This window comes from Triticum dicoccoides, chromosome 2B (genome assembly GCF_002162155.2).
Source record: "Triticum dicoccoides isolate Atlit2015 ecotype Zavitan chromosome 2B, WEW_v2.0, whole genome shotgun sequence".
Lineage (NCBI taxonomy): Eukaryota > Viridiplantae > Streptophyta > Magnoliopsida > Poales > Poaceae > Triticum > Triticum dicoccoides.
The window spans coordinates 539,820,604-539,831,569 of NC_041383.1; positions in this window are offsets into that span (position 1 = coordinate 539,820,604).

A 10,966-nucleotide genomic window follows, 5' to 3' on the forward strand; every position below is an offset into this window, starting at 1 on the left:
CAAAATCCTCCATGTTCCTGAAGCTGATAAAAGTCTAATTCAGCTAGTCGGCTTGCCACCGACAACAACACTTCTGTTGAAATTCATCCTCGATTTTGTCTTGTCAAGGAACAGGGAACGAGGAAGGTTCTACTTCGAGGCAGGGGTAGACGAGGTCTCTATCCTGTCAAACATGTGGGGGGGAAACGCCAAGAAGCAAGTGCTAAGTGTCATCAAACTGTCTTCAGATAGATGGCACCGACGTTTAGGTCATCCTTCTTTAGTCATCGTTAGGAAGATTGTTAGCAACAATAACCTTCCATGTGATAGTTCATTCAATAATAAGTTTCTATGTGACGCTTGTCAAGAAGGCAAAAGTCACCAGCTACTTTATCCAAAGTCAATAAGTGGATCGAAGTTTCCTTTAGAGCTTGTCTTCTCTGATGTTTGGGGTCCTGCTGTTGAAACAGTAGGAAGAAAGAAATTCTATGTAAGTTTTATAGATGATTTTAGCAAGTTCATCTGGATCTATCTCATTAAACAGAAGTCTGAAGTTTTCCAAAAATTTCATGACTTTCAAAATCTCGTTGAAAGGCAATTCAATCGCAAAATTCTTGCTCTCCAAACAGACTAGGGTGGGGAGTACGAAAAACTCAACTCCTTCTTCACAAAGATCGGCATATCTCACCATGTTTCTTGTCCTTATGCCCATCAACAGAATGGCTCAGCAGAACTAAACACCGACATATAGTTGAGGTAGGCTTATCCCTTCTTGCCCAAGCTTGCATGCCCCTAAAGTTTTGGGACGAAGCTTTCATTGCTGCTACATATCTGATCAGCCATCTACCTAATAAAGTTATCAACTTTGAAACCCCTCTTGAACGATTATATCATGAAAAGCCCAACTATTCAGCCCTTAGAATTTTTGGTTGCGCTTGTTGGCCTAATCTTCGTCCATATAATAATCACAAGCTCCAATTCCGATCCAAGCAATGCGCTTTTCTCGGGTATAGTAATCTTCATAAAGGTTTCAAGTGTCTTGATATCTCTACAAGACGTGTTTACATTTCAAGGGATGTAGTTTTTGATGAAAATGTCTTTCCTTTCTCCACTCTACATCCTAATGCCGGAGCCAGATTACGTTCTGAAATCCTTCTGTTGCCTCCAGAACTCTTGAACCCAACTGATCAAGGGGGTGAAAATAGTACTAATGATCATTTGTGTGATAGCCTTACTAATGATGGTGGCAGCGGTAAAAAAAAAACGCAGCCCCAAACCGTGATTTTATGCAGCAACATGTCCTTGCTCAGCCAGGCGCAGGACACGAGGTGGATCCGCCTGCTGGCGCTGATCCCGATGGTTTTAGCGCGGAAAATGATCCCGAGGTGGATCTAGTGGCGCCACAGACGCCGCCTCCTCCAGATTCTGTGGCAGGCCGCTCAGCAAATGACACATCGCCTAGGTCAGGCCTCCAGTCGGGTGGCGCAATGGATTCCTCGTTCCCGCATGACAGTTGTCGCGTGCCGAGTGGGGGCAGGGCCCCTGTCGCCCGAGGCAATGATGGTGGTCAGCTGTGGACCACACGATGTCGCTGTGCAGCGGGCCGCCTTCACCAAGCCCACAGGCGTGGGATCTGGGCCAGCCCAGGCGCATGACAGTCGAGGGAGATTCACCTGCGGCTGATCGGTCTGCTCCAGTACGAGGTAGCGGATCGGGGTCTTCTGCGCCATCGACTCTGCACCACAGCGTGTAACAACAAGATCACAAAAAGGTATTTTAAAGCCTACAACATACAAGGATGGGATGGTCAAGTATGAAAGAAACTTCAAGTTTGCAAATTTCGCTTCCACTGGAGAACCATAGAGTCTAACTGAAGCCCTAAACAATGTAAGTTGGAAAAATGCTATAATGTTGAGTATGATGCACTCATGAAAAATCAAACATGGCACTTAGTTCCTTGCAAGCAAGGGAGGAATGTTATAGATTGTAAATGGGTATATAAAATCAAGAAAAGACCTGATGTCACAATAGATAGATACAAGGCTAGGTTAGTAGCTAAAGGCTTCAAAGAATGATATGGCATTAATTATGAGGACACCTTTAGTCCAGTTGTTAAAGCTGCTACTATCAGACTTGTTTTGTCTGTTGCTATCTCCAGGGGATGGAATCTTCGCCTATTGGATGTACAGAATGCGTTCTGACACGTCGTTCTCAAGGAGGAAGTCTATATGAGACAACCACCTAGGTTTGAAGATGGTTCTAGACCTAATCATGTGTGCAAATTGGACAAGGCTCTATATGGTCTCAAACAAGCCCCCAGAGCTTGGTACTCAAGGTTAAGTACAAAGCTACAACAACTTCGGTTTCGAGCTTCCAAGGGAGATACCTCTCTGTTCTTCTTTTAAAAAGGAAAGGTGATAATATACATGTTAATTTATGTTGATGACATAATTGTTGCTAGTTCATCTCAAGAGGCCACCTCAGCATTGCTAAAACAGTTAAAAATGAGTTTGCTCTTAAGGATCTGGGAGAGTTACATTATTTCCTAGGAATTGAAGTTAAAAAGGTGCATGATGGTATAGTGTTAACTCAAGAAAAGTATGCCAGAGATGTAATCAAGCGTGTAGGCATGAAAGACTGCAAACCCTCTAACACACCCATGTCTACAACTGATAAGTTGTGATTGCATGAAGGAGTGTTATTGAGTCCAGAGGAAGGAACAAAATATAGAAGTGTAGTTGGTGCACTCCAGTATTTAACTTTAACATGACCAGATATTTCCTTCTCTGTTAACAAGGTTTGTCAGTTTCTACATGCTCCTACCACAGTGCATTGGACAACTGTAAAAAGGATTTTGAGGTATCTTCAAGGAAGTGCTGAAACAGGGCTGAGATTAAGTAAGTCTTCTTCAAGAGCAGTAAGTGCCTTTTCAGATGCAGATTGGGTTGGATGCCCTGATGATAGGCGGTCCACTAGCGGCTTTGCCATCTTCCTTGGTTCAAATCTCATATTCTGGAATGCAAAGAAGCAAGCAACTGTGTCTCGGTCAAGTACAGAAGCAGAATATAAATCTCTGGCAAATGTAACTGCTGAGGTAATGTGGATAGAAACACTACTCAATGAATTGGGTATTGGAAGATCACATGTTTCACAACTATGGTGTGATAATCTTGGAGCAACTTATCTTTCTGCAAATCCTGTATTTCATGCAAGAACAAAGCATATAGAAATTGTCTATCACTTTGTTCGAGAAAGGGTTGCACATAAATTGTTGGAAGTACGGTTCATTCCAACAGGAGATCAAGTTGCTAATGGTTTTACAAAACCCTTGCAAGCTCGACAACTTCAAGCCTTCAAGAACAATCTAAACCTTCACACGTTGAGATCGAGGGAGAATGTTAAATGATAGGCTAGTTGTGTAACGTGACACATGTGTCACGATGATGTAATTGTGTGTGTTGTGCGTGTAATATCTGCAGGTTGTTACTCGAGATAATCCTCATCCTGTATAGCTTGGAGTAGGGGAAAAGTCTCATAACAACCTGCGCCTATTGTACTCTATGATGCCTATATAACACGTACACGTCCCTGCCATCGAGGCATACGCTTACCGCAAACCATCTCCTCTTACATTATCATGCAGGGGAAAATAGGAATCAAGCATAAAAGGTTGTTATGCTAAGACGATTCTTGCTGAATGTTTAAGAAAGACAATTCTTGCTGGCATTTGTTTGCATCTAGCACTTTCCTTAGTAGATAACGCTTGCTTCTATATGTACTTAAGAGACATGGTGATTAAGAGGACTATGCGAATCATATTCCATCAAGATTTTAATGTGTGAACTCATACAAAAACAAATCATGATTTTCCCATACATGTTGACTACTGTATTGTTCTAACATTTGAACCCTTCTTTGTGTTACTAAGATGCTAAATTAATTGTAGTTTGTGTTTTGTGTGGAGACACACTTTGATATATGTATAGTATGTACATTTGTTGATACCATATTTTCTCTAGCTAATGAATGTTTCATCCACGTATTTAACACAAAGTGTATCATATTCTACTATTTATGTCAGTTTACTTTTTGTATTGTCACGTAATATCAGTGTTTTACTACTAATAATGATTCTAGAGCATATCGATATTAGTTTTCCATGTTTCAGGTTTTCCCCCTAACATAAGTTTCCTCAAGATGTTTTATTATTTTAACATCTATTTGAAAAAATGTTCAATTATGGTTATTGCTATTTTTACTTTTAGCATGTATTCCCGCAGCAATGCGTGGGTTGTCATCTAGTTAATCTAGTGCCCAGTGTCAGTTGTTGTTTTCTGCTTGGTTTTGGTTTCCGGAAAATCCATACCAAACGAAGTCCAAACATGATGAAATTTTTTGACGATTTTTTTCTAAAAGGCAAGAGACTCAAGAAGCTTCGAGGGAGCACCAGAAGACTCATAGGGGGCCCACAAGGCAGCATCGCACCCTAGTGCCTTGTGGGCCTCCTGTGACCCCTCCTGGCATGATTCCAGCATTGAAAATTCTTATATATTGGAAAAAACCGAAAGTTAACCTAGAACTTCTCATTCGTCGCCGCAAACCTCTGTTCCTAAGCGATCTCATATGGAGGCATTTCCTGGTACTCTATCGGAGGGGGAATCCATCACCAGAGGCCATCTTCAGCATCCCCGCGGCCTCCATGGCAGGGAGGGAGTAGTTCACCCTCGGGGCTGATGCTATGTAGCAGTAGCTATGTGTTTGATCTCCCGCTCTCTCGTGTTCTTGATTTGGCAAGATCTTGATGTACCATGAGCTTTGTTAAGATATTTAGATCATATGGTGTTCTTTCCTTTCTATCTTTGCCGTGATAATTGAGTCATAATCTTTGAAGTTATTTGTGTTGGATTGAATATTATGAATCTGAAATTGTTTGATTCATATCAAATAATTAACTCGCGGATACTCGTGGTAACATTGGGGTATCAAAGATGACTTAGAGTTGATTGATGCGTATCATATGATGTTATTGTAGTATGATCTCTAGGGCTATTTGTGACACTTAGGGATGGCTCAATAGATTGATTGGAAAGATAACTTTGGGTGGTTTTGCTACCTACAATAATTTCATCTTATGTTCTCCGTTGTTGATAAGAACTTTGGAGTGACTCTTTATCGCATGTTGAGGGATTATTATGTGATTCAATTATGTTAGTACCATTGAGAGATCGCACTAGTGTAAGTATGAACCCTAGGCCTTGTTTCCAAGCATTGTAATACCGTTGTGCTCATTTTTATCACTTGCTACCTTGCTGTTTTTATCATTTAGATTACAAAAACCTATATGTACTATCCATACTATACTTGTATCACCGCCTCTTCACTAAACTAGTGCACCTATACAGTTTACCATTGTATTGTGTGTGCTGCGGACATAAGAGATTTCTTGTACTCCCTTTGTTCACTTTCATAAGACGTTTTAGACAACTCAAATTGAATTGTTTTGGGTGTTGTCTTAAATGTCTAAACGGTCTTATAAAAGTGAACGGAGGGAGTAATTAATTGCATGGTTGTTTGAGAGAGACCATCTTCATCCTACACCTCCTATGGATTGATAAACTTTAGGCCATCCACTCGAGGGAAATTTGTTGTTGTCAAAAACTCTGCGCTTGGAGGCTCAACAGAGTGTACAAGAATATAAAGTTGTGTAGTAGACATCACCTACTCATGCCCATCATCTGTTCGATACCGAGCCTCCCTGTGACGAGCGCCATAGTCACTACACACATCATCCTCACGTTGGAAGCATACGATAAAATTGATTTTCCTAAGTTTGATGGGGATGATTATCAAGTGCAGCTAGATAACTGTGAGCTCTATTTTGAGATTTATGAGGTTTCGGAGCAAATGAAGGTGAAATTCGCCGCTCTAAATTGAGTAGGCAATGCTGCGTGCTACCTCAAATTAGTCCAGAATGGTATGAAATTTCACTTGTGGGAGGAGTCGTGCACTGTAGTTTGCTCTAGGTGAGGCAAAGATAGGCATCAATTTCATAAGCGCCAACTATTGGTGCTCACACAAGTAGGATTATTTAAGGAGTTTTTTCGAAAAGGATTAGTTAAGGAGTACACCGCAAAATTTAACATCATGCGTCATCACATTCTCTTAGTTGATCCCAGTACTCATCAAGTGTTATTTGTTGAGCATTATCTTGCTGGGATGTGTCCCGACATTCATTTTTCTGTTAATTTGCATCGTCCTGAGGATATCGATACTACAAGCTACATGGCTTTGTTTCAGGAAGTGGAATTGCAGAACAAGAAGCTCATGGGGTCTCTGAAGATCTCTGGGCATTCATCCTACAAACACTCTACTGCTACGGCTTTAGAAAAGAACAAGCAAGTTACGGTTACTGATGAGAACCACAAGATGTCGAGAAACCTGAAGCTCTGAGAGCCTGTTGCAAAGCCAAGAATATATGATTCAAGTGTGGAGATATGTAGGCACAGGACCACAAATGCCTCGATAAAGTCCCAATTCATGTCATGGAGGAATTGCTAGAAATACTACACTTCAATGATCTCCACAACACCTCACAGATTCAAGTTCTGACGAAGAAGTGATGTTGTCATGCTCTTCCACGGCTGCTACACCGGCCAATAGGCGTACTATGCGCCTGCGCAGTATGCAAGCATTATGTGCTCATATTAGTGGACTCAGGGGCAAATTATTCTTTCATTGACTCCAAATTGGTTAATACTACTCTACAATTTCAGTCCCAAGAGATGCCGCCAGCCCGGTATGTTATTGTAGAAGGTGACACTTTGACAGGTTCCCGGATTATTCCTCAATTTTCTTGGTGGACTCAAGGTTATACTTTTAGTCAGGATTCTAAGGTGTTGTCCTTAGGGTGGTATGACCTGATCCTTGGAGGTGACTGGTTGGAAGATCATAGCCCTATGTGGGTTCATTGGCGCCAACGTTTGATGCGTTTCACACATGAAGGGCGACATCTTGCTTTGCAAGGTATACGGGACAAAAAGATACCTTGTAAATTGTGATCGCAAAGAAACTTCGCGGGCTGATTCGCTGAGGAGCTGTACAACATGGGATTCAGATCCAAGAACTGCAGCAGGATCAAGGTGAGGATCTTATGACCATGGACAATAGTGATTCTGCATCTCTGGATACTATGGCTTGCATTTCAGAGTTACTAGAGGAGTACATGGATTTGTTTCAGGCTCCCACTGCCTTACCTCCTTGTTGGCCGCAAGATTATAAGATCAATTTGGTTTCAGGTGCTCAACCTATCAGTGCACACCCCTACCATTGCACTCCACATAAAAAAGATGGAATCAAATGACAGATTCAAGAGATGTTGCGCAATTGTACAATCCGGCTGAGTTCGAGTCCTTTTGCCTCTCCGGTGTTGTTGGTGCCTAAGAAAGATGGCTCATGGAGCTTTTGTGTGGACTATCAGCTGTCATGCCCATTGTGGATGAGCTGTCAGGTGCTCAATGGTTCACCAAACTATATTTACCGTGGTACCATCAGATTCGACTCACTGAAGGGGAGGAGTATAAAACAACCTTTTGCATGCACCAGGGACTATATGAACTAGATAAATGCCCGCGCATTGCTGCGGGATTTTATTGTGTAAAACTTAAAAAAATCATGATGTGTATTCTGGAAGACAAATGAAGAGATAGAAAGGAAATTAGTTTTATCACCGGGGTGGGATGTTTTTGAGCTCACGTAAACCAACGTTGTAAAATATATAAGAAGTTCCTGTCACACTTAATGAAATTACAGGAAGCTTACAAACCAATGAAACAGCTATAGTAAGATACTCGATCTGCAAAGCTTAATTACAATATTCCAACAGTAATTAGATGTATGGTTATGGACAATAATTAACTTTGAGGACCACAACTTCTTTGGCACACAAACCCACTTACAACACGACATGAGGTAATGAGGATATTCTGGCATACTTTGAATATAAATTTATATAAATAACGAAAACAATTTATTAAACTTGATATATTGTAAGAAGATAGATGCATACGCAGAAGCAAATTAGCTTCTCTTCTAGTGATGCGATGTTGGATCTACTACAACACCTGCAAAAAAAACAGGATGGTGAAATTTAAGTAAAATGAATGGATAACCAGATTCCTTATTTACAAATCAATTTACTATGCATAATTTGTTACACATAGAGATATAGCTCCAGATCTTTGCATATAGGTATATCTACAACAGATGATTAGAACCATTAAAAAATACTTTCCTAAAAGATAGCTTGTACATAGCAAAAAATACGCCATGGTTGGCAACTCTGTATGCAGCTTCAATCTTTGTTCCGGTAGTTTGAGCATCACATGTATATACTACTGTGAAGGAGATATAGGTTATAGGGTAGCTAGAACAATATAGAGATGACCATGGTACATGAATGTAAGAAGAATAAGCATATATTATCAGGAATAGGATTGTAGGTATAAGACAGTTGGTAGTGTGCCAATAAATTTAGCATTGGTAAATAATGTCAGGCGACAACATTATATACACTTATTACTTCAGCAAGAACGCTAGCCTGTTTCAATATTCAACAAAAACTTATTGATAGACATTAAAAAAGTATCTGCAGAGCGGACATGTCACATGTAGCAATAATTGAAGTATAGATCACCTCTTCTCTCAATACTTATCGTTTGATCCTAATCTAGGATGGATATAATAATCAAAATGATTTGCAGACTCAATAAATAAAAGGGATCAAGAAATTGGGAATTAAGAGAAACCATGAATTTGGGGTCTATATTTACCTCCCTCATAGGAACATCAAGGTAAAGGATATAGGACCGTAGTACAATATTTATGTCATATTTTAAGCCTTTACAACGGAAAAGAAGAGTATGAATATAGCATATATCATACCTATCAAGAAGGGACACTGGAAATTATTCATATGGTGCTAGGTAGATAACTAATATCCATAAGAAAAACTTATTGAACTCCTTTTGTTCCAAAATTGCAAAACATGAGAGTTCTACATGGACAAATGAACTTGTTATCACTGATTGCAGCAAAGATTAAGAGACATACTGAGTAGATGATGGATCATATACCCAGATTTATTTTTGACCGCAGTCTGCTTCCAATTCATTGAAGGCCTTGGATATAAACAATTGCACAGAGAAACATGAGAACGATTGGGGATTTAAATTGTCAAGCTATTGTAGCCCGAGATGTTATCATATGCAGTTGCTGCAGATATAGTTTTATGGTGTAGCAATACCGTCGAGTTTTGTGAAAGAATTTTGGGACACCTGAATTACGTTCTAACTGATGATGTGCCACGCTGTTTTATCCGAGCCTATTTGGTCCACCTGCCGCTCAACCTTCTTTATGTTACTCAAGGGGGCGCTGTTCATCATTTGGCTTCAGGCACTGGTATGTATTTCTCCAGTTTCTTGTAATGTCTGGAGCTGGTGTTTGTTATAACCAAGGGTTCCAGATTTTGAACTGCTGGGTTTCTGTTCTCTCTGAAAGCAAAGGCTCGAGAATGAGAATGATGATAAAAAATATATCCTGACCTTTGCAAGCAAGTAGTCAAATAAAATAGGAAAGGCGAAAAATACAACAGGGTTCACATATTATGCCCCAAATGTTGAGCTTCATGCGTAACGATTGGAATCTCTTGCCCGTAGACTGTAGCCACATAATGACCTGTTGATACAAAATCAAAGAAGATGAAAAAACAGGATGCATAAGATGGCAAATGGCTAAATTTACCAAAACAATAAGGCGAATCCTGGAATGCAAATAAGATCAAAAAATATTTAGGACTGAGAAGGAAGACCAATGGGAACGAAATGAGGTGAGCAGAGCAGACTTTAAAGGGCAATCCATCCGTTTCTTGTGGAGCTTGTGGGGAGAGGAAGTGGAGCCGTCTGGAACATTATTAGGAGAGGGAGCGTCAGACATCAGTTAGTCTACCTTTATTTTTGAGTAAACATCCGTTAGTCTACTGGTTGTTCGCTATACATCGTGACCGGGGAAGATACAACGGGTGGGCCGGTGGAAGCAATGGGTTGCAGACAGGATGCAGCAGAAGCCTGTATAAGGTTGCTATGGCCTTTTTCGTAAGAATATATATGGGATTGTAGAAAAAGGAAATACTTTTGTTACAATAATCCTACAACTACGTAAACATGCTACGAAGGGCTACGTAAATTACCTTCAAGTCGACAGATAGTGTCACCGTAGTCGGGAGCAATTGGAAAGGAAGCCTCCATATGGCCTTCTTGGACAGATTCAGGTCGCTGCTGATATTGCAACCTATCCACCTGATGGCTGATGCGCCACTGATGACATGGCCTCCGGATCGAGGCCGAACTCCTCCGAGGCCGACACCGATCCCCAACCCCGACACCACCAGGTGTTGCTACCTTGAGAAGTAGTCGTGGTAGGTAGCGCGAGTATGAAGGAGGGTGAAGGGGAGAGGAGGGAAGGAGGTGGTCGCTGTGGCTTGAGTGCTGTGCGGCGGGAGGAAGGGTGGATGCTGGCGTGGGAGTGAGGTGCGATCGTGGGAGGGAGCTGTATGATTGCAAGATGTATTTCTCTTCATGCATAGGTACGTATATATGATATACAAAGGTGGGCCACGGACCTCAACTATACAAGGAACTAGGAGGCGGGCCAAATACACAATATGCACATAACACATATACCAACACCCCCCGCAGTCGAAGCGGCACCGCAGCTGACGCAAAGACTGGACCGGAACTCCTCAAATAACGCCATAGGCAAGCCCTTGGTCATGATATCGGCAAATTGTTGTGAAGTAGGGATGTGTAAAACACAAATATGACCAAGGGCCACCTGTTCCCAAACAAAATGAATATCCAACTCAATATGCTTGGTCCGTCGATGATGCATCGGGTTAGCGGAGAGGTAGACCGCCGAGACATTGTCGCAGTAG